A 22878-nucleotide genomic window follows, 5' to 3' on the forward strand; every position below is an offset into this window, starting at 1 on the left:
TTGTATTTTTTCAGTATTTTATGTAATATATTCTCTCGGATGTAAAATCAGTCGTTCAAAGTTTCGTTTGAGCCACGGAGAGGTAATGCAATGAGAAAATGTAGCAAAGTGTCTGATGATTCGAATTATAAATTGGATCTAGCATTCTGATGGCTTGTAATTGGGTATTTACAGTTAATAAACCACAGATGTATTTGATAAGATTAAAATTCGTGGGCTTGCTACTATTAATTTCAAAATATTCTCTCTCCTTTCATGTGTTCATAAACCTAAACTTTATGTCTGTTAATTTTGGGGGTGTAGAACTTAGCCTGACATCTAGGAAAAGGAAAGCAGCAGGATAATGGGGTGAATTAGAGCTATATAATTCTTATAACGAGGGAATTAAATACAGTACTCTTCACAAAATTAAGGTAATGTTTATATTATTATTATGATTAGATCGTGGAGGATGAGATGGGTAGGACACTTAGCAGTATGCGAGATCAGAAATGCATAAGGAAAGAAGCATCTAATAAGAAAAATTAAGGGAAGAGATAATTAGGGATACCTACGAGCAGATGGCAGGAATTTATTAACACTGATGATAGAGAAATAGGTTTTCAGTGTCTGGACCAGATTGAGCTGGCTGAGGATACTTGTAAGCGCGGTAATAAATATTCTGGTTTTACAAAAGGTAGAGTATTTCTTAACGGGCTGAGGGACTATCATGTACTCAAGTCTTTACTCCATAGAGTTCGTTAATATGGAATGAGTTCTAGCTGGAGACATGAGTCATGTTGCCAGGACCGTCTCAGAATTTGGGGCTGTTTACTTTTTATATTGCAGCTGGTCCGGTACTTTGTTATCCAGAATTTTCAGCAAACTAAAAGTGTTTAATACTGTAGAACAGACTGATTGATGTCTGCTTTTGTTTTAGCTTGGGATGAAAACTGAGGAATCTAACATTACTGTGAGGAGGCACAGAAATTGTGATCTTCTGTTCCAACTTCACAAATAAACATAAAAAATATATACCGACGAACTTCTCAATTTCGTAAATTGGGAACTGCAGGCTTGTACTAAAAAAAGAGGAGGTGGAAAATTTTTCCAAAGCGCAATGTTACAAATTGATGCGCTTGGGGCTATGAAATGGGAAGGAAAATAGCGCGTATAATGAGAAGCAGAAATTCGACGATGAACGTGATAAAATTGTGCGAACAGGGGACGGAGTTGAGCAGAAACGGCTGTGTACTGGGGGGAATGGGTGTTCGCTTTGTTACAAATAAGGAAGCAGCCGTATGGTTCTATGTAATTCTTGTTGTGTGATTTTTATTTGTTGAGTTTAAGCAGGAAGACGTTCCATACCGCTGTATAAGAGTCGGTGGAAAGATGACAACTTTTTCGAGTACAAGAAAAGTGACGGACAAAAATTATTGACGATCACTCGGTACGAAAAGGTTCATTCCCCGCAAGTAACGTTGGACAGGGTGTGATGATCCATTTCGGGTGTTGAACGGAGTCCAACAGCCTCTCATTGTACTGTCACGAAATGGTACACAGAACATCTAAAATCTGAAGGAAGTACGCTACTTTGCAGACGTAGACTTAAATGGAATGATGATAATAATTATTTTAAAGAATTATAGCTTTTTGGTGTGGTTTTAGTTCATCTGGCTCTAAATAGGGTCAGATTGTGGGATTTTATAAACACGGTAATGATAAAAGACATGGAATTTCTTGCACATCTGATCGAATGTTTATTTCCTAGACTATGTCAGTTATAAAGAGATTAAATGCTAGGGCTCTGTTCTGTCTCGCGTTTTTGGGGCTGTTTTACTTGCACGCTTGGAGTCAGGCTTTGGACAGAACGCCCCACATTAGATCACGAATATGAAGAGACAATTTTAAAGGACAGACCATGGCCAATGCGACTGAGGAAAATACAAACTTTGTTCAACCGTTAATAATCCGGCTGTGATGGTTATCCAAATCGTGTTATAATTGACTATTGGTCTATCAAGAAGGGACCAAATTGACTGGCGGTTCACTGGCTACGGCGCCCATCCGACTCAGTATTATATTTTGAGTCCATTGAGATAAATTGACTGAGAAGATTGTTAGTTCTTCGCCCAGGTTTTTATTAAAACAACCTGCAAGCCTTCAAATAATGAAATCAAGTCTTGCGAATAAGTATTTCATTCCCGTAGATAAATTTTCTAGTATTCATCGTCTTATTGCGACATAATGGTCGATTTATTCATTAAATGGTTGAAAAACAGCTAGCGGAATGTAAATAAATCGCATTTGCACCATAAAACAGGTTTTGGTGGCCTAGCAACAAAATAAGGGAAACGGAAATGAAGAACATTAGACGAAATAGTTTCACATTAGCCAGAAGGGAGAAGGAAATAAAAGTAGAATGTCACACAGAAAGAAAAGCTGATAGTTACAAAGAGTTTGCTTGAAGTAATTCGACACAACATCATAGAAAGAAAGCTTCCGTCTAATGACTGTTATTGTTAGCCATGTTTTTAATAATGGGGAGGAAAAAGCGAACTTTGTGTGTGTGTGTGGGTGGGTGGGTGATTGGATGATAAAACTCTCATTTAATAACATGGCACTTTCTTTAAGAAATATGAATCTTTGTCAAGGAAATCTTTGCTTATCAAATTTCCTTTTTAAGAAAATTTTACGCAAAGAAATTAGCAGGACAGTTACTCTTGAAAACATCGTTAACATCTTGTAGGGTTAAGGAGTTTTAAGAGAAGATTTCTTACCTTGTTAGTGATAATGACACATAGAAAGTAGGCCTACAAGGTTTATATAACTTAGCCGATTCTTTCATACATCTTCAAAAGAAAAATCTCATTTGAACTATGAAACTTGACAAGAGTAGCTTCTGTAACGATGACACGGGAGAGAGGCTTCGTCTCTTATTGCTACAGAAGCAAGGGACACAAAACTATGCTGGCACCCTGCAGAATATTTGAACCTAACAGAGGAGAATAACAGCAAGATTAAAAAAATTATTAACGAGGAGTTTTATAATTTGTATTCTCCGCCACTCATTATTAAGGTGATTAAATCTAGGATGATAGTACTGGCGAGGCATGTAGCAGACACGGGAGACTCAAGAAATTCAAACAAATGTTATTCAGGGAATCCGAAGGTAGGAACCGACATGGAAGAAATAAAGGATAGCTTTTGCGCATGTGGCGTGAGCAGCGGCCTAGCAACATAGTGACCTTGAATCGCGTATCACGAAGAACTTTTAGAAGTCTTACACGAGCGGTTGACCTGCTTTTGATTTTTTGTGACACTTTAAATGGCAAGTTCTGCATATTTAATCAATTTTGCTGTCTCAGATATTTGTGTATTTAACATACTTTGGCCGTGTTCCTTTAAATCCCAGGAGAAAAAGTACACATGGAGTTACCGCCTGCTTTAATAATCAACAAATCTGCAACTTTCCCACATATTATATTTATGGGCTTATGGTGAGTCTCAGTCTGAGCATCTATTATTTCCTTCATTAGTATTGCCCATTCGGTCTCTGTAGTGGAGAAGTGTTTTCTTTACGGTGTAAACGAATTTTTAAACATTATTTAAGAGGATCTTCAACTTTTAACGGTTAATTGGAAAGTTAGTTTGCCCATAACCGTAACAGAGATTTTAGACTGCACGCCTTACATATATACCAGAGAAGTTGTCTATAATCAAGGCGTACTTCAGCTTCGTCTCATTCTTAACTTCTCAGACTCCCCTATACAATTTTTCGAACTTAAGGAGAAGTGTCAGCAAACTCCTACTAGTCTGAGAAATTAATATGATTTACTGCTGCTAAGATCTACGCTTACAATATTTCTTTTTTTCTGTTGGATCGTGTTATATAAACATAGTTTTTAACGAAAAACGCATTACGTAAAATTTTGTATGGTTTTTATAGAGATTTGGTTTCTTGATTGTAGACAAAATAAATTCTTACATAGACCTACCTTATGTTTCCATACATTAAATGATTCTTCTCCTTTGACAACTATGTTATTTTTATAAACAATTGTATTTCTACTGTCCAACTTCTTCGCAAATTGTAAAGCGTTTGCAGGTCTTTAAGTGGCCTATATCATTGTTTCATCAGTTCAAGATAAGTTCATAAGTTCATAATTGTCCACATTTAATATATCAATATATGAAACTAACAAACAATGTTCGTAATGGCTTGTAAAAATGTGTTTTCTGATATAGCGTAAATTTCGCAATTTCTACGGTACCTGCAGACAGCACGCCACTTATTCCCATGTATTTACTGTAATCCTCCCTCATTTGAATATTCGTGGGATCGTTCCCCACACTAAATAGACCTTCCTTAACTTTCACTTAACGTCTACAATTGCAATGAACTTATAAAACTCTGAAGCTTTAAATTATTTCCACTTAAATTTTCGTATTTGACTGCATCTTTTATGTGTAGATTACCGTCATAGGACACTAAAATGTTTAATTTTTTTATAAAAATGTAATATGATTTTAACAAGTAAGTTTTGTTTCGGTTTTAAACGACCCGATTGGCTTAAATTTAATCGTGGATTCTGGTATATAAATCCACGAGGTGTTTCTTACGACTAGGAACTCTCAGAGAGCTGTAAGCAACATAACTGTTGCTGTGACCTGCGAGGGGAAGGGACAGATATTGGCACTACATTCTGTGGCGGTCTCTGAACTCACGTTCATGGAGCGAGTGGTTATACTGCCGCGAACTAGCCGCACTGAAGACTTCTTACCTACGACAAAATCCTCTCGGGCGACCAGCCGCTTCAACTCGAAGCAGAAGTCCAACGTTTCTAATACTCTGTCTCCATCATCAGGGAATGATGGACATCATTGGACTTCTATTCCGAGTTGACGCGGCTGGTAGACCGAGAGGATTTTGTTACTGTTAGTCACCGCGAAAGCTTCAAGTCATGTACTTTAGCTACTGAGCGACAATCTGGATACCTTAAAATGTAATATATTTTGGAGCCGCTGGTACTATTGTACTGATTTGTTTCAGACTTTCTATTTAGTGCTGTCTTCATTTCTTGCTGCAGAAGCCGTTTGATGAGCAGACCTGCAAGCAATAAGTTATTATTTCGGGTCGGAATGATTTACTATCTGAAGCCGATCGACTAGCATAATGAAACAGCAGCTACTCTTTCCCTCTACTACTCAGCTAATTTGCACTTAAAACTCTCACTAATGGAAGAATATGGGCAGTTGCTTACTTTAAGTCTGCGACCACGCTGACAAGACTTCGTAACATTATGAACCAGAGTCGTTCTTGAGAAGCTCACAGTAGCTCAGCTTGTAAAGGAATTTGGCGCATTTTATGGAACATAAAGGTTAATAATCGTGTTCACAATAGAAAGCCACTGGATTTCAATTGAGTTTAATACATACATTCCTAGCAAATTTATTTAAATATATTTTAATATTATTCTCATCTACTCCTGAGTCCCCCCATCTGGTTTTACTTTTAAAATTTCTATGATTTATCACTCTAATAATATTTAATGAACAGTGAAAATTATGTAAATTTTTCCAATCCCCTATTAATTCCTCTCTTTTAAGTCCATATATTCTCAACAGAAAATTTAGGGTGAAAAACAAAGCTTCCCGCCCTTAATAATTTTTGATTTGGTAAAGTAAAACCTTAATGAACAACCTTAACATGTTACGTAGTTACTGTCGTAGGTTTCAGGAGCTGAAACTTCAGTCCACGACAGCAGTGTTCGGTGAAAAGATTCGCTGCAGTACAGACAACGCCGTTGCTCCTCGCTACAGATTAGTTTAGTTAGCAGAATGACAGCCAGCAACTCGCTGAGGCTCTCCACCCCGATGTAATAATAATTGTTACAAACCGTTGTCACAGCTCGTTTCGTGAACGCTGCCGCTGCTAACTTGCGCCCACCAGAAAACACACGCTCCGGACCCTTTCACACCCTCCCACCCCCTGTCCGTTCCAATTAGAGGATCCCCAACGACTAAAGTCCGGCTACAGAGCCAGTTTAATCTATACCCTGTTTCAAACTCAAAGGTTAAACACTGACCTTACGGTCACAGCCATTAAATTCAGGGCAGCCACTGTCCACTGGTGTCAGTATCGTTAATCAGAATTATAAAAGACGTGACAGAGACAGAGGTATAGATCAATCTGATTGACAAGTGAGCGCAAACAGTTTCAAAAATCAGCCTGTCAAAAGATCTAAGAAACGTAAATGTCATACAAACTAAGATGAACTTACGCACAGTGATAAAATTTTTACAGGTTAAAGTAATCAATCTATAATTATAGCAGACATGCCAATTCTTACATGAGTTTTCTTGCATTTTCTGAAATATTACTCATCAGTTCGAAAGTAATGAATGTCTGGTGTTTCTGAAGATGCGATAAAATAACAGGAGTATAAAGACAATTACTTTATTTTTGCTCCACCAGATAGGCCTGTTATTAGAATGGTTGAATCAAGGAGGGTGAGACGGATACGGCATGTAGCACGCATGGTTAAAATAAGAAATGGCTACAAATTTTAGTCTGGAACTCAAGGGAAGAGAACAGGCTATTTACAGACTGAGGCGCACGTAGGACGTTAGTATAGAGATATATTTTAAATCAATCAATTTTGTAATTTCGACTAGATTCAACTAGCTCAAGACAGGGTCCAGTAGTGGGCTGTTGGAAACACGATAATGTTTTTTCCAGTTAAACGACTATCAGCTTCTCAGCAAATACGCTGCTTCGTGGAGCTAGTTATTAGTTGCAGATGATGAGACGTAGGAAATAAACGCAGAATGAATAGGTTAAAATATAAGAGGGTAAAACCGTTTTTGTATCAAAAATCATTGCATCTTTATCTTTATCTTTTGGGATCGTGAAATTGTAACTTTACTCACGGCGCGCAGTATCCAAAAATATCTCATGAGGTGATTCGAACCATTTGCATGCGAGATCGGGTAAGTGCTACCTCCGCTCTGACAACAATCGAACACCGCCTGTTGGGTACACAGTCCATATATATTGAATGTTGCAATGTACTGAGAAAATCTCAGACTATTTTATCATCTTGATATTTTGTAAAAAAAAAAAGTGCACGAAATTCCTTTGTGGTCTTATTTTCTGCGGGTCAATCTTAATTCTTCTCTCTTAGGACCAAGCATTCTCCTCTGCATAAGATTATTAAAAAACCATGGTTTGGCATTTTTTCTTATTGTAAAAGTCCAAGTTTCGCACTCATACAAAATAACATACAAAATATCGCATTTCCTCGATTTCAGGATTCAGTTTTTCACATTTTAAAATTTCTGAAATCGAAGTGCGTCTTACATTTGATGGCGTCTAAGAATCGATGTTAAAAATTATACAGTGTGACTAAATCACAAAGAAAATGTCCGTAACACTAGTCATGGGACAATAAACACAAAGACAGCAACAGAGGAGGTTCCGAAAGTATTAATACAGAGAAGTTTTGTGTTTCAATATGGACAATTCCTATTGTAATAAACGTGTTCTTTTCCAGAAAACGTCTTACTAAATTAAGGGTTCATTTTACAATTGATGGCGTCATAAAACAGAGGAACTAAGGTATTAATTTTTGTATCCTTTAGTCTTTATATTTTAGGTAGGAGTCGGGAAGATAAAGATTCTAAATTGGATGATAACAAGTATTCTGCAAACATTTTTGTCTTTATAACTGCGCATTTCTTAACGCTGTTAATGCTAATTATTAGTCAACAGGAGTTGCGATTTCTCAAGGAAAACACAGCTAGTATTTAAAATCGTAATTTCTATAACCTCATCACGTAAGCCTATTAGCCCTGTTTGGACGTGAATACATTACGTATCAGGCCTAAATATTTCTGCAGAGAATTTTGTGGTAGGAAATATTAAATGCTTGTTAAGAGTGTTACAGTCACATTTGAAAAAGTAATTAATACAATTTATTACTCACACTCTAACGTTTTTTAATTCACATTACTGGAACAATTTTAAATTCTATCACCACTTTGTATTGGTCACTTAACCAATACATTTAGCTCACCTCTGAACTGCAAGACAGAGAAATTAAGTCCCGAAGTGAAAAGTTTCTAAGTGGGCCTTCAATATAATTTCTAAATGAAAATGTTCTTCAAATTTTGCAGCCTTGATGACCAATTAATGACTAAGTAAAACCATTATATCAGGTTTAAACACAATTTCAGCATGACTCCTGAGTCGTCTGCAAATAAACTGATCATCTGGCTGAAAGAAAGAATATAGAACTTTGAAAGTCGAGCTAACAACACCGTACCACATTGATTTTGTGGCTTGAACTCTAAATTTTATTTGAATAAATTCACACTAAATTCTGTGTAGTTAAATTTAAATAAAGAACTGTCAATATGAAAAATAGTCATATGCAGGCTGATGCAGATCAAACTGCCGAAACGTCGTGTTTATTAGTCAGACAAATAATATCTAAAGGAACCGTATATTACTGCAAGAGTTCGAGATACTGCTAAAACAAGCTAGAGCCGAGGTGATATTTCAGATTCTCACAGCGGCGAGGTTAGGTTAGGTTGTCTTTTGAGCGGTACAGTCTGGTAGAAGTGTACGAACATTTCAGAGGGGCGTACTACCTTCATCATCAGTATCGCCTGTGCATGAATTTGTTCAATTCTGCGTCACGAATTAATTAATAACCGAATTCCGAAACATGCCTAATCCAAATGGAGAGGGGATTTTATAGGAAATCCAATCAAAAGCTCGGGACACGTCACAAAGTTCTGTAATCTGAACTTATACATCCGAACTGCAGATGTTATGCATAGTTCATAGTTTTTGTTTTTATCTGAAATATAATTTTATATTCCCAGTTCCGAACAATGTCAGAATCCGTTTACAGGGAATGCGTTACTAGTATGATACTGTGAAATCTGGTTACCTTAATTGGAAAATCGAAAGGAAATAGGCCGCCTTTCCTCATTTCCACATTCCTCCCATTCACATCAGTTTTCTAACTTACATCGATTCCATTTCTCTACAGGGTACGATGTTCCAATGCCATTACCACTTTAATTGAATATATTTACCTGTATCATATCACATCATACGAATCTCACCCTCTCTATAATGCATTCTTGCTGGTATTTGATGTACGACCATGTTTGTGATAAGCTTTCAGGCAAAGAAGGCTGATAAAAAGTGTGGACCTTTGTTGAATTCCCCCGTAGTAATACTGCGGGAACTTTGCTGATTATGTTACGAGGAGGGAAATATTTGTGGTATGAAGTTTCGTAAATGAAAGCTGTTTTATATTGCAAGCATTTAGTGGCATGGCTGTATATCTTAAAACAAACGATTCATCTGGTTCAAAGTTTATCGTGGTAGGTGAACTTAATTTTATTTTCCGATGTCTATGCACTCTTCTTGATATATGAAATTATTTTATGCTGTATTTTATTAAATCCATGACAGATGGAAAGATAAAAAAAATCGGTTTTTGGGTTATTTACTAGCTTATAAATTACAATACTTGTCATGTTATTTACACGATTGTATATAATAACCTGGGAAGAAAACTGCTGTGACCTCTTGTTAGTTTCTTCTACAGAATTTTCCCGAAGGAGTATAGAAAATTGGAATACAATAAAGTCAGTATCACTGTTCCCACCGACAATGGAATAAATTACGTTACTTCTGTAACAAAGATTATGTCATCTGGCCTGTAGAGAGGACAAAATGTTCAGTGTGAATAGAAACTGTAGTATTATTATCATATCGTTGTCAGAACCTGAAGGCACAATTACGAGTGTCAGGAAATTGAAGAGAATAATTCTGATAAGAAAAAGGGCGAGGAAAAAGAGAAATATGAAGTAAGACAAAGAAAGATTTTGTGTTGATACCAGCTTCATACCTGTACTGTTCAAGAAACCACTTCACAAAAGCGACTTCGGTCGGAAAGGGATGTAGGGCTTATCGATTCAGTACTTTCTTGTCAAAGAGACATACATCTTGGCCATGCTAAATGAATCGAAGAACGCCTCGTTGATGTTTCAATATTCAATCTCTCAGAGTCTTCTTTGACGGAGAAACACCAAAGAACTGCCGAGAACTCCTTTGGTTTCTTCATTCTACAAGATCCATTTTATATCCATCGTTATCGTTATTATTCATATACAAGTTAAAGGCAAGACGGAACTTAATGGAAATATGAAACAGAGGCTGAAGTTTCAAGACTGATGATTTTCATGTCAAGGGGGTGTGTTTTGTGTACTCAGACTTCTCTGCATGTAGTAGCCCAGGATAAGCCATTTTCTGACACCTGAACAGTAACCAATATTTTATAAAGGCAGTTAGGCTGGACGACTGGTGTCAGATTTCAGGAAGGAGCAGGAATTTTTATGCGTCTTCTCAACTACTACAAGTTGCAAATCAGTTGTCAGCTTTTCCATGTCTGTGCGTCCGGATGTCCGCAGGTGGAAACTCTAGAAAGGTCATCTGTTTTGATTCAATTTAATATTGGTCGGTTTTATTAAAAACATATCGACACATTCCACTTTTGGTTAACGTCAGATGACAATAACGGGCACTTTACGTGAGGACTTAGATGCGTTTTTGCACTTGTGTGTTGGGTGGAGAATCCAAGAATGGGGAGTCTTAGGCTAACCGCACAAGGGCGTAAGGAATTCTCTGCGAATTGACAAAATCAAGTTCTGACTAAAACATCGCAAGTATGATGTTATATGTACGTTTTCTGTTTTGTTTTCTTTCCCACCGGATCAAGGCTGACTCTCCGGTCAACCCGGATTCTTATCCAATTTGACCGGGTACATAAGAGAAACGTAAACCTGACCAATCACAGCCTTTTTCTAGAGTGAAATTATACATTGTCAGACGAAATGTAAGCGTACACATGTGTGGAGCTTTATTCCCGCTACACCAACATTCTTTCAAACCATGGTTCTTAAACATAGATAGGACCTTATGTTGGTACTTAAACTAGCCTGTTAGTTTGAATGGAAATGCAAAGTTGCTTATGGCTAACATGTAATTCTACGAAATCAAGTGGCACAGGGTTATATCCGGTTGTATGAATAGCACGTTTAACTTTCTGATAAGGTTTTATTCTAAAATCGTATTTAAAGTTCTGGTATTGTGGACTTTAAAATAACAATATAATTTCATGTTTTCTAGTACTGATGTCTGCTACTCTCGAAACGTCTCTCTGGTAAGTGATTTCGTTTTCATCAAAAAATTATATCGTATTTGTATTGGGTTGGATCTTATAAAATTCTTTAAGCACTTGTTAATAGTACAAAGATAGAGACTCGAATCTGCTCTCTGTTGACTTCAGTGGTTTAATATAATCTAAGGATAATGGCGTTTGCACGGATGTTGTGTTTAATTCGGTCGACTTTGGAATATACATTTTTCAAAGTCGTTAGTAGATTCAGGAACCGGTGTTAACGTCTCGAGTTGCCACCCCCGCCCTGGATCCTTTCCTCGGCTTCTTTCTCATCTTCTCACCCCCGGCGTTTTTTCTAGTGGGTGTGGTCGTGAACGGTAATCTTTTGTTTTATCCCGCAATTTTTAACCAACCCAAACTCCTTTCTGAATTTAAATAATCCTACCGCCATGTTAAAAAACTACAGTTTCTAGATACAAGGTACTGTCGTTTGACAACAAAAATTGGGACCCTTGGATCAAGAAATTTTTACAATAATTTTGTTACAGAAAATATCGCCATTTTCAGATTACTTCAAAGCATAATTTATTCGAATTATAACTATGTAGTTCGGTACGGAATTCAACTTTTGAAAACTGGCCGACATAGACATATTTTCTTTATAGGAAGGGCACAAACCTTCTTCATATGTAATGTTTTGTTAGTGTTCACTGCATATAGTTTACTGCACGCTATATTCTTTGGATTTCATTTTTGAGGTCATCAGACCTGACACTTTGCATTCATTGCCTTGTTTGCTATGAGAAGTAATCCCTGAAGGGAAGAAGATGCTGATATTAATGACAAACAGGAAGTCTTCCTTGAGAATAGTCTCTCAGCTAATAGAAAATAGTCTTCTTCTTTCCGTGTCACTGAACCCTATCCTAAGACAGATAAGTCCAGTCCATATGAATCCAATCCATATCTTTTATAATACAACAAATCCCGAAGCTGAAATGAAGTACAAACACAAGGCTTGTCATGAAGGAAATGTTATTCCCAAAAATATTTGTCTCAGATATAATTAAATGGGCTGGACGTGCAGAGTGCATGGGGGGAGAAATAAGTTCAACATTTCAGTTAAAGAAACTTGAAGTGCCGAGACAATTTTGTAAATCCAAAAGTGGATGAGAAAAACGTATCTTAAAAATAGGGTGTGAGGATGTGGAGTGGATTAATATGGCTCAAGATATGGTCCAGTGGGGGGCTGCTGTGAAAACTGCAATGAACCGTTGGGTTCTGTATATTTCGATTATCAGATTTTCAAGGACTGTAATTTATGTAGTTCAGTTGTAGGTTCTACTGAAGAATCACAAGTATCAACTGACTGTACATTTCTCTGTAGAACCACATCAAAAACTGAGATGAGGAGAAAATCCTGTAACCACGCATTCATTTAAAAATGTAGCCTCGTCTCATCCAATCACGTCCTTTCCTCTTGAGATTTTAATAGACACGACCTCCAATGAAAATTCAGACAACATTTTTGTTTTCAAAGGGAAAAAGACAGGGCGTGGTTGTATTTTTATTCCACTATTCAAATTCACAGTACCTCCCCTTTTTAATCCCCCTTTTATCTTGTTCTGCACCTGGCAATGGTGTGCATATATTATAACAACAAGGGTGAAGTCGGGTTCGAAACATTGTCGGTGGGCCGGTATTTGTATTATGGCCGCATGTAAAACTAAATGCAGAATTCTTGATTTGTCACTTCCAAATGATACCACTGGATGGCTGGAATTGATGAAACAGTACAAAATTATTCGTTAGAGCAATAAAATAGCAATAATAATATAAGAACTTGTGCTGATTTGCTTAATTCTCACAACATTGAAGCTGTAGTTAGATCGTCGTTGTGTTGAAGTATGAACAGCGCTGTGAACGGGTTTCATCTGAACTACCATTACATTAAACCAGTCTCCAGAAGTCACTATACTACATAGGGAACCACTCCTGAAATAGTTTAACAGTTCACATTTCCCCAGAAGATGCTTTCTTTAATGCAGTCATACTATTAGAAAGCCAAAAGTTTGGAGTGGGATTTATAATTTCGGCTTCTTTTTCCGAAATAAAGTATTGTGATTCAGATGCTCCATATTATTCCTTAATTTTTCATCATCTCCCTCAAATGACGGTAGGAATGATTGTTCTAAACAGCTACATTAATGTTTTTTCCTTTTATTTCAACAATCGTCATCACACTCTGTACGAATTTGTCCAGTTGTCTCGTTACAATCGAAATAACCTCAAGTCTCAAAAGCGTTGATATTTTCCAATCAGTTTGTATTTTCTGTAATTTGCTTTACGTAGTCCGTCGACTTGTGCGTCTCTGCCCTGCTGAGTAGTTCAGCAGAGTTTTTAATTTCGTATGATAGGATCCAAATTGATTTAGGTTCCTAATGCATTTAGTGACAGTACAAGGGTTATTGAAGTACATACAAGGGTTGTTGAAAATAGAACTACAGATTACTGAAGTGTTACGAACGTAAGAAAGGAATTCCAACAAATTATCGTGGCGTATTTTAAGGAAGTTTGCTGGTACTTTTCTTTAAAATAGAGGGAAACATTAAATTTGTAAGCAAGGGTATCCGGATTGCCGATCGGACTCGAAAAATAATTTGAATAGGCCTAATCGATAAAAGAATAAATAGTTCTCGTTTATGAACTCGGATCTTACTGAAACCGAAATCATCTGATGTATGTTATCCTTTCATGAGGCTGTTAACCCTTTAAAAAACCTAAAATAATCGACCTATTGAAAAGTGCAGTTTCTACTTCAAAGAAGGTATATTGAATCTAATGCTGTTTAAGGAAACATTCGCTGTTTGTTATGAGCATAAGAAACATACATTCTTTAGGAGAAATGCTGAGTTGTTGAATATTAAAGTATATGATACTTACTGTGTTTTAAATGGTTAAGTGAGTGACATGCCTACTGAAGAATTCTGCAATATCGACACGAATGGATTCCTATCTATAAATGGAAGTTTTTTATAGAAATGATTTATTTGTTTGCTCTGAAGAATGGTGCACAAGTATTTCGTCTGTTTATTAACTAGTCTTCGGGATATGAGCTTCAAGTACATGAAAAATCGAAATTAATTTCTGATAAAACCTTGTATATAATGGCAGGTTTATCTTGTATTTTACTTTGATATGAAATTTTACGTGATAAAATGTAGACGGTGAGAGAAAATACCAAAGAAACCTTCGACAATATTTAGTAAATGAGGTGAAAAAATAAATCTTGGAGCAACTTCATTTAGTAATTGGATCGAATGAAGTGAAAGAAAAGCGTGCCGTCTAGTTAAGAGAAGTAATGGCCTAACGACAGTTCACGGTACACTTAACGTAAGCTAGTTCGATAGACTGTACGCTTCTCTCTGCACTTAAAACTGTGACCTTAGGTTACCGTTCCAATTTTATTAGTATTAAGGCCATTAATAACGTTTAACGTAGCTTATAGTAAAACTTATTTGGAATATTAACCTGTGAGAAATATAAGAAAGAGAAGATGCTGTCAACACGTGGGTTTAACTGTACCACGAAGAGGCCATTCGATACCAGATTTATGTATAAGCCTAAGCAATATAAACTGCCATTTAGGGGCTCGCAATTTGGCGGGTTTCCAAGTACTGAGATTCCTTCAAATAGCTTTAGACCTAAAATACTATATATTATAATATATTCCAAAATTTCTCTCAGTCTAAAATAAAAATGGGATAAGACAAACTGAGTTTTGGATCTTTAGCAACAAAATTCAAAGGGTCCTTGAAACCAAAATCTTTCTTTAGTAAAATTATTCCTTATCATAAAATGTTTGTTTATGTAATTATTTAAATACAAAAGTAATGTTTATTAAAGATTCTGTACACGTTTATAATTTTATGTTTATACCATGTTTATTATATATTATTGACTCTCTAAATCTTAATCTGGCCCTGGGAACAATGTACGTCTTCTGACAACACGCTACTTGAAACATTTCTTCTTCATTTGCGAAGCTGTTGCTGTGGGAGGATGATTCTGTTTCTTGACTTACATCAATCAGGGTCAAAAGTGTTCTGTATGCATCAGTAACGGGAGAGTCTGAAACAGACACTCAACTAAAAGTTGCTCCTGTTGATTTCGCCGGACAGATTTTCATTAAGTTTACTAAGGAGTTTTACTAAAATTCTTCGACATTTTCAATTTTGGATAAGATCGGACAACAATAGCAAGAATTTTACATGAAGACCTATGAATATTTTATTCTCAGAAGCGCCTGCGTGGGGAATTTCCACTCTGTGAGTCTCTGCGTGAAAAATGTTCCACCGATCAGAAAGGTCAAACATCAAATTCTGGAGAACACGCTAGACTTATCACGCTGAACTTGTTTAATTGATCTTATCGACTCTTTAGACATATTTTTAAACCCCGCTTTTCTTTAAGTTTGTCGTTCATTTTTATTTTGATCAGTCCAAGGCTGTTATGTCCTTTTATTCAGTTAAAAGTTTAATAGTTTTAGGTCTCAAGAACCTAATTTCAGAAATATCAGCTGCATTCGTCACTTCATCTATTACCCACATTTCGCATTCATACAAGGTTACATATTTACGACAATAAACTTTACTATAATTTTTCCCGTCAAAAATGACGGGAAAATCTGAAGCCATACTTAAAGACCGGTGCTCTAATTTTGACACCATTTTTAAAGAGATAATTGACAACGCAAAATTATATAAAAAAATTGCGGATTTTCCGGCTGAATATCGCCAAGAGATTACGTTAAGTATGATTATGACCCGGCCTTTACAAAGACAGTTTTTTTATTTGTTCACCAGTAAGTCTCAACCATCACACTGGTGCAGTCTCCCTCCCCCCAAACATTTCCTCCTCCATTGGATAGATTGTGTGATGGAGGGGGGACTTGCATTGGCTTTTATCGGATTTGCAATAAGAGGTTAGGTTAGGGTGGTCGGATTTAGGGGTGGCGTCTCTATTGTAACATTGGTCCTTTTCTCAGCGTAGTTACAGCAGTGGCTGATGGCGCACCACCACGACCCAAGTAGATAAAATGGGATGACGTTAAATTGAAAAGAGAGAATCGGACGAAGCCATCTTTTTTTTCTTTTGAGCTTATTGAATGCTAAAATGACGTATGAACGCACGTCCAGTAAATTTAAATTTTTGCTGCATCTGTAAGTGTAAACAAATTTAAACATCCCACATTTTATAAATATCTGTGGTCACGTACTGTGACTGGCCTGTCAGTATTACGATAGTTAAAAATGCAATAGAAACAGTGGGCAAGGTCATTCTTGAGGAGAATCTCTTAGCAGCTCACCTGGTAGATAAATTTACTGGAATGTACAAAAGAAAATTCATTTCCGTGTTCTGAACGAAATTAATTCAGTCCATATCCCAACATCCTGTTTTTGATCCATTTTAATAGCATTCTCTCTTCAACGCTGGAGTCCCCCAAGCTGTTAGTACTTCTAAGTTGTTCCGACTACAATAATATTATGCATTTCTCATCTCCCGTGCATGCTACGTGACCTGCCTACCTCAGCTGCCTTGATATAGTCCCTTTATACCCGTTAAACTAAATAGTGTTTAGGCAGTTTGAACATTCTGATGACGTCAGTGAACTTTAGAAATGGAGGATTTCGCTCTTCTGGGTTATGATGCAGTGCAGTTTTACAGTCTGTAACTGGTTATTGGAAGGAGGCGTCGAATCCCAGAAGATCACAGTCCACACTTTTCTTTTAAAATCACTAACCTCGTCATTTAGAAATAAGATTAATGCTTGAATCTTTGCAGTTGAACACGGTACTACGTGGATGTGCTCCTCAGGGAACTATCAACGTGGTTAAACAATTAGATGGTCCTAGAAGACCAATATCGACAATAAAATGATCTCATTTCGAGGACACGGCTAGTAATACTGGATTTCTCTGAGAGTGAAGTAAACCATAAATTCTGTGCCTGATATTTTCGACATGTGGGGAAAGAACGGACAGATTTCGAACTCCGTTCCAGACAGTCATCTCAAGTTCAGTGAATCTGGGGGTTTGAAAAGCCAGAAAGATGGAACAGATGTGATAGAACGAGTGAGCTGAAAGCTTTCTTTCCCTTTTTGATTGGAACTGTCAAAACCAGCAGAAGTAGCATTTGCAAAAGGGAAGCTGCGTCTATCCACCTACTGTGTCCGGCGGGCAGTCGCCCACACAAGGCGCTGCCTCCCTATTTTCCGTCTTGGAGTAAAAGTAATATCTGTGTTTTCCCACTTGGACTCTTATACATAAATATTTGTTATACGAAGTAATAAGTATTTTACAAATCGAAATTACATAAAATAAATACTACCGACCCACGGCACAACGTCTAGAGTCGCCTACGTAGTCGGTCTGTTTGCCTACGGCTGGAAATTGTATAAATGTAGTCTGTAGGTCTATATGTGTATTATTGGTGCAGCCTACATGCATATGTGGGTGTGAAACTTGGTCTCTGATTTTGAAGTTAGCACATACGTTGATAGTGATGCAGTGAATATTTGGACCGAGTAGGAGGGAATAACAGAAAGATGGTGGAATTTTAATGAGGTTCTTCATAATTTATTTTCACCTAAAATTATTAGTGCGATCAAATCAATGAGGTTGCTAAGACATGTCATGTAAAATGCGTCAGAGGGATTATAAATACTTTACGTTCAGTATTTTAGTTGAAAAACCTGAAAGGAGAAACGACTTCGGAGGAAACGAAAGGAGAAAATTGTCGCTGTTCTGTTTTAAAAGTTTAATGTTTTACCCTTACATTATTTTACGTACAAATAAAAGTCGAAGCGAAGAGGAATATCGCGGAAATGGTTGGTCTGTACCATGTGGGCAGTGTTGTCAGGGACGTACAGACACTTAAAGTTTATCGTAAATCCTCAAGAAAAATGAATGTTATGTGGAAATGGAGGAAATAAATTCCATTTCAAAATTTATCTAAATACTTTATTTAGAGATCATTTCAAATATTCAAAAAAGCTATGTGCATCTGATCTAGAATGGGGATCCATCTTACAGAAAAGCACGACACGCATACACAGTTTACCCTACGTTTATCGCAGTTTGGTTAAATAGTAGCAGTGAGTGAAGTTTCGTATTTCTACGATAGTATTAACATCTGTCTTATATTTTCTCTCGAAATACATTATTATAATTATAGTAGGCTATATTGCAATAAAGAAACTCTTATTTCGTGTCATCTTTATCTAAGATGACGCGGTAATGCAATTTCGGCGCTTAGAGAAAATTGAAGACTTATCATTTTAACTCAGTTTCACTCGGGAGCAATAACCCTCTTCTTCATCTTCAGCTGCCACAGAATAAATTGCTATAGAGACATTGTGTGAAGAGAGCGAACAACAGGATCTACTTAGCAGCAGAATTGTGAGAAAGAATGAAACGTGTAAGTGCATAAACGTTCTTTAAGAAATGTAAAAGAAGTGGGGCATTTCAACTCAAAGAAGGGCACACTTTTATGACAAACTCAACTAGTGCCGTCTGAATACTGTTAATATAATCTTCCACGTGTTTTTCGATGCCTTACACTGTCTTACGTGAATATTTAGTTAAGCATTTCAAGTCAGGATAATTTGACCAGAAAAAACAAACATGGTAGTTGATATGAGATATAATAAAATGTTCAGATGTTAAATTGTTTGTTTGTCTGCTACACGTCTTAAAGATTATCTTCTCATCTTTACTTGGTTATACGTAAGATTCTTAATTATATGGTCGGACACAATACGAATAACAATTACATAAAGGAATACTGAGTAACTGTATGCGAATTATATACTAAAAATGCATAGGCCTTTTATTCTGGAAGACGTGTGAAGACATTTACAGCGATAGACAGAAAAATAAATATTTCCAGACTTCTCATATTTTTTAACGTAGGCTTAATATTAACCTTGACCGTTCCAAATCATTAAGGTCTATTCTAGAAACTTCTTGAATTCTACGTATTCTGTTATCGCGTCGCTAGTAGACAATTGACTGAAATGTGCAGAAAAGTAGTGGTCTCCGGTCTCATAAGTCGGTCGACATGAAGAATCCACTACGTTCGTAAGAACAGCTTGCAGATTAACTACGTACTTTGTGTAACTGCGTTTAAAAAGACTTTGCAGTGAGCTGTTTTCTCATCGTCGAGAAAATAATATCCTATATTTCGAATGCTATATAGACACTCTTATAGGAATTACTGTTAATACATTTATTATATAATATATATTTTATCCCAGTTTAATGGAATTATGTGTGAGCGATTTAAACACAGAGCTTCTGATCGAAACAAAGTTAAACGTTTTGCGAAATATGTTACATAATTTTATAAATGAGCCAAGATCGCTGTATTTATATTAAATTAATCCTTAGGCCATTTTGGTTGTATTATAACTGATTTATTAAACAGACTTACTTATAGTTTCGTATTTTCACATACTTCAACCAACAACTTAGATGCCCCATAAAATGTTGTTATTGTGTTAATATCCCAGAATGTTATAGGAAAACGACCCTAGACTGTGCAACCACGCACTTCAGATGGCATTTCCGATGTTCACGGCTTTGTAATCGTAGGGTGACAGGACCCTACTCCTTCTCATGCATCGTGTATTTGGTCTCCGAAGGCAGGGGAATCTTTTAAAGAACAATGCGGCTAACAGCTTCATGGGGTCATTCTTTCAAAATATATATCAAGTTAACAGTTCCGGAAATTAAATTTTTAATTAAACAAATATTAATGAAACAACATTTAAATAGGCTTGTTCGTACTTGTGCGCACGCAGACACACAAATTATTTTAACCACATTGTAAATATAGTTATATTTCCTCCGTATGCCACGTTGTATTAATATTTAAATGTTTGTCACCAGGAATTAACCTTAATATATTTCACACATACCAATTTTAATGCCAGCTACTGGCACACGATTGAGATGTGTCGATATATCAAACTGAATGTGTCACACAGCATGGTTTGCCGGAAATGCTTAACTTGTTGGGTTTGTGTCAATCTTACGGCATTTTGATAAGATTCGTGGATACACAAAACGTTGTATTTCTTACGGACAGCTGGTTTCCTACATTGTCCTTAACCAAATAACAATGTCTGGACTTTTCCACTCTTTTTATATAAAATCATTCAAATAAATGCGAAACGATGCGAGATCTTAATCAGAAGAGACAGGCTACGAGAGATAAGCTTACGATTCATACACGTGTCATAACATTATAATATTGATTGTTAAAAGAATAGATGCAACTGTCTGATACAGGGAAAATTTATCAAATGTGTTACATCTTAACTGGAGGACGAAGCTGTACAAGACGTTTCAGTTTTTAATGAAGAAAATGAAAACGTCATTCATAAAACAAATAATTTTTAACATTTGGTGAGAAAATTCATAATTCATTTTCATAAAATCTATACCAAATATCCTGAACATCAGTCTTATTTTTAATTCAATAATAAATTTTACAAAAAAACCTAATTCCACAGAGCAGAGTCTTTCTCAAGAACCTAATAGTCACTCAGCAAGTCTAGAAATTTCTCGTCTTTTAGGGAAAGAGAAGTTTCATTATCATTCTCAAGAACCGTTAAGTTGGATAATACTGACCTAGATCAGTTCAGATTGCATCTTCCACTCTTTTCCTTCAAGATACGTTTTAATATTATCATCACATGTCGTAGTCTCATCCTTCTTGGTTTATTATCCTAATAATATTCGGCTAATAGTTCATTTTAGTGTTTTCCCCAGTTTCCCATTACTTAAGTATCTCTTCAGCATCCTATTCTCAGGTTGAATTTGCAGTCTTCGTTAATATGAGAGACCAGGTTTGACACCCATATAAAAGAAAGTAAGATTATGGTTTTGTATGTTTTAAGTGTACGTTTTTAAGAAACACCCTGTTTGTTTCTTACACAGTGTACAATGTTTCCAAAGTGAAGAGGAAATATAACATAACGATGTTTTTCTATAACATAAAATAGAATCTTATTGACAGGGACGAGGCAGAGGTGGGAGGGGAATGTAGTTGCCGGTGTTTCGTTTTGCCGCTTTCTGTGACACAGGAACAGCCTTCAGTGTGGAACGGAACGGAAATTTGCCCTCGGGCACTCAAAATATATTCAATTGATTTCGTTACACTTGTCCCTTTCAGTCAGAAAATAGGATTTTATTATAGAAACGAATTGAAATTCACAACAGCTATCGGCTACATTGATGTAACATATTTATTTTTTTGTACTTAAAATAATATTCTAACTGCCAATCACTCTGAATTTAACAAGCGGTGCCTTCCGACTAAAGGAAATGGTGTTAAATTGTTAATCATCAATTTTCGTGCCCTGTATATTTCTTAAGAGTTGTTTCTTGTCATATTTCCATAGGCTGAACTGTATATAATCAGTTTCTTGATTAGATTCTCCACACCTGCTGTGTCGTGATTTCTGGAGAATGGACGCTTCGGCGGTATGTAACAATTATTCTGGGCTCAGAAAATGACGAACCTAAACGTCGTACCATTTTAATTACCAGATATTATTAGGACAATTCTATCCCAGATGTTGTGACCAGTAACATGTATAACATATGTGAAAGAAGTGAAAAATGCCCACAAAAATTTTAGTTAGAAAACCTAAAGGGAAGAAACCGACCATTTGGGAGGCTTATGCAAAGTTAAGAAGATAATATTAAAAAGGGTCTTAGAACCATGGACTGGATTCATCTGGCTCAGTCCGTGATCCATTAGCGGGATTTTGTAAATACGGAAAAAGACCTTCGGTTTTGTAAGATAGACAAGGAATGCTTGGTATAGCAACTACACTATTAAAATATTGAAGTTGTTTTGAAGCTTCTAATGAGTCATTGGCTCTAAACGTGTGTAATCTATACAGAAAGACCATAATAAGGTCTCCATTAGTACATTAATAGCTCTGGCAGTGGTTCGGTGTGGATTGGGATATTGGCCTGAGTCCTGAGATCTTGATTAAATTATCAGTTAAATATTTCGATTGATATTTCTCCAGAAACGATTTGAACCAGGAGCCCGTGACTCTTGCTTCTTGCCGCTTAGCGACGTTTACTCTCTGTAATGTTACATGCGCGAAAACTGCTGTAGTGTTTGTGGGAGCTGCTGTTTTACGGCAACTTCAACATTACACACAGCCAAGAGCTCAGTAATGGCTGTCATAACATTAGTAGTTCAATAATATGCCCATCCATCACGATTTCAACTAATGCGTTTTTTAATGAGAAGTTATTTGTATTTAGACTTCCGTCCGACACTTGACTTCAAGTTTTCGCTGTCAGAGGGGGAAGTGGGAGCACTGCGTGTTACAACCTGTAGTGGATAAACGGCATATGAGGCGCTGATATCAAACCATTTCTAAGTCATTACGAGTTCTTGTTAAATGGGTCCCTTCTAACTATCAAATGGCGCGTCCTCGGCTTGCGTGTCGAGAATGTCTACATATCTCCGGGGTATTATTTAGTGTTCTGTCTAACGACATGTCCATATGAACAGTATCCTTCCATCCTTTTCTCGGACTGGGACCTGTTCATATACGTTCTTGGCAGATGATCCAGAAGTGGTTTGCCATTGCCTTCTTCTGTGTGTG

The 22878-nt window shown here is 36.6% G+C and overlaps 1 long non-coding RNA gene across 1 annotated transcript in view; it reads left to right on the forward strand.

Annotated features, from left to right (window-relative positions):
• The window catches only part of LOC110833822 (uncharacterized), a 193788-nt gene that overhangs the window by 142708 nt on the left and 28202 nt on the right, over positions 1-22878 (forward strand). The gene's annotated exons all lie outside the window — the stretch shown is intronic.

The sequence above is a fragment of the Zootermopsis nevadensis genome, unplaced genomic scaffold, assembly GCF_977971745.1.
Source record: "Zootermopsis nevadensis isolate Lab colony 2312 unplaced genomic scaffold, Znev_1.0 Znev_ptg000011l, whole genome shotgun sequence".
Classification (NCBI taxonomy): Eukaryota; Metazoa; Arthropoda; class Insecta; order Blattodea; family Termopsidae; genus Zootermopsis; species Zootermopsis nevadensis.